Source organism: Propithecus coquereli, unplaced genomic scaffold, assembly GCF_000956105.1.
Source record: "Propithecus coquereli isolate 6110/MARCELLA unplaced genomic scaffold, Pcoq_1.0 Scaffold5, whole genome shotgun sequence".
NCBI lineage: Eukaryota > Metazoa > Chordata > Mammalia > Primates > Indriidae > Propithecus > Propithecus coquereli.
This window is the reverse complement of record NW_012150840.1, coordinates 6,329,225-6,332,305: the sequence shown is the minus strand read 5'-3', so window position 1 is coordinate 6,332,305 and position 3,081 is coordinate 6,329,225.

The following is a 3,081-nucleotide window of genomic DNA, read 5'->3' as shown; positions in this document are numbered from 1 at the left end:
TTTAAGTATGTTTCCTTCAAAAACAAACACCATACAAAAAAATACTTGAAAAATAAAGTTATTTTGATTTCAGCAGTACCTTTAATACATTTGCTGTAACTCTGCAAACTCTTTGCCTATAACAAAAATACTTAAACATGGCTGTAATCAACATATCCATATGTCTTTCTTTAACAGTCACACATAAATTCATCTCTATTTTCTCAGCAGAAGCTTGTCTGCACTTAATGCTTTTGCAATTAAGGTTTGATTCTCTTTTCTTTTATCCTTTTCCTTGGGGATAAAAACTATATGCCTGCAAAGACTACACTCTGTGCAACTTTTTCAGGGTGGTTAACAAGTATCTAATCAGGAGCCATAACATGTCAAATAAAATGACAAACTGAGATACTTTTAGAGACAAGGTCTTGCGATGTTACCCAGGCTGGAGTGCAGTGGCTATTCACATATGTAATTATAGCACACTACAGCCTGGAACTCTGGGACTCAAGCAATCCTCCCACTTAGCCTCTTGAGTAGCTGGAACTACAGGCTCAACTCTCTGAGCCTCTCTGGATTTCTTTAAAGTGACTAGCAAACAGTATGCTAAATTATCTCCTAAACTTTGGAAACAAGAAAGTAAGTTAAAATTTACATTCATTTGAATATATACAAAAGCTGACTCAAACTGTTACAAAATACAAAGACAGTGACATTCTGCTGGTTATTTATGAAAGTGATTAACATTCAAACAAATCTAATGAAAATTCATCGAACTACAACATCCTTAAAAATACAAACTCCCTAGTTCATCACTCTGTAACCCTTCAATATAATATACCACACATACATTGATTTCTATTCTGTGATTATGTCAAAGAAATTATTAATATATTGATTTAACACACAGTTAAACTCAATAATAATGATTTAATTCATAACTCATTTAATATGATTCATTTATCAGATTTATTTTCTAATTTCTGCCCACAAAACCCTTATTGTGTACTGAAATTTTATTAAAATCTAAAGTCACCTAAGTTAAAATGAATAAAAGCAAAGAAAAAGTATGTTCAGGTGTCTGACTTCCTAACTATGTATATCCTTCCACAGGTACTATTTCAAGTGAAAATAAATCCTTTGAGTCCATAATTTCCTTACTATCCCAATGAATTACATTAAGGGTAACACAATAAGCTACTGTAGAATCCCCCACAAAAACACTCTAGAGATTTATTTTTCCTTATTATATTCCTCCTGCTATACATTCTTTAAAAAGATACTGTGGTTTTTGTATCCAAAAGATCTATCTAGCAAAACCCACCTATTCATGCAAGTTTTTATCAATTTAACATTCAGATTCAGATTCAACAAAAATTTCCTGGAATACACTAGGAACTGAATTTCGACCACCACTTTATAAAGTAGGTATTACTGACCTTATGTCAAAAGAAAATGAGGTTCAGAAAAACAAAATAATTTGATCCTACAACTAGTAACTGCTAAATTCAAGGAAGGATTGGGATCTAAACATTACTGATGCCAAAAGGAAGGAGGAAGAGAATACTTGGTGCATGCCAAATATGGATCAGGGATCAGGCATGCAACATACTTTTGCACACATTTCCTCATTTAATTTTCATCATTGCTTTGTAAGGTAGGTGTGAACTAAAATAAAATCCTAAGCCCCCCTGCCAACTGAACAGACCTCCTCTTGGCCAACAGGACCCCAGAAAAACCTTATAACTGAGTTTCTGACCATGAAGGAAAGGGAGATCAGGCACACCTAGTTATACCTCCTCTCTTTTGGAGTTTGGATGCAACAAATGACCAGCATTAATGTTAACACAAGAGATCACAATACTGACAAAACAGAATCTTTGTGACAATAAGATACAAACAGGACAAAGGTTAAATCACCTGCAAGCCATCAATATGCTTGAGGGACCACTTGAGTGGTTATATTGTGGTTCGTCTCTGACTAACAGACTTCTTTATCTTAAAACATTCCAAGCCTTTAGACAAAGCTTTATTTTTTTAAACAATTACGAAGAGATGTCCCACCTTTTCTGACAAAATCAATGTACACCCTCCATTTATTGATTTATGATTTACCTACAATTCTTGTCTCCCTAAAATGTATAAAACCAACTGTAACCTGACAGCCTTGGGACCACTTGCTCAAGACTTTTTGGGCATGACTCCCCAAGCCATGGTCACCCATATTCAGCTCAGAATAAATCTCTTTAAATTATCTTACAGAGTTTTGGGTTGTTTTCCATTAACATAGGCACTATCTCCATTTTGAACATGAGAAAACTGAGGTAAGAAGTGATTTGACTTGACTAAGGTTCGTACATCTGCTCAGTAGCCAAGACAAGACAGAAACCATTGATACATTGACAGATTTTGTCCTCAAACCACTACTAGCTGTGATCCAAGATGGGAAGTCTGTCTGTTGTCTTATTTTAGTTTTTGATTTTATTTTTATGTTCTACAGAGAAGGGAACAATTTCACTGATCTAATTTAATAAGATTTCCAATTCCTTAGGGAATCGTATCTATGTTAATTCCCCATAGAGTCATTATCATGAGTCTACCTGACAGTTGTTTTTAAGGCCCTGTTTTACAAGACTATCATTCCCTATCTGAACCATTCAAAGAATAATTTTGCAATGCTTAAACAAAGGTCTTTACAGGAAGGCTCCCAGGCAGCCACCTTTGTGAGAAAAGGCTGTGTTTCCCACCATTAGCTTCCTTTTAAGATGTTCCCTCTAGAGCAAGGAATAGGATATTTGTAAGTGACAATTAATGCAGAGTATATTGAGGCTAGTGAATAAATGCCAAATGATAACAATGACAAAGCATTTGGCATGCAAATATTAATAGATGTCAACTCAATATTAATCCAGTAAGAAAACATTGTGAATGCTTCATGTCATTAGAATAACTTTGCAAAGAATCGGACCCCCTCTTGAACCAGATGAAAATGACTGGAAACACCACATTGAGTGACAATTTCTCCCCTTTCTATATAATGTCCCTATAGTCCACTAATTTAAGCCTACGATCATGCTCCCCACTAGCCTAGCTCTAAAGGAA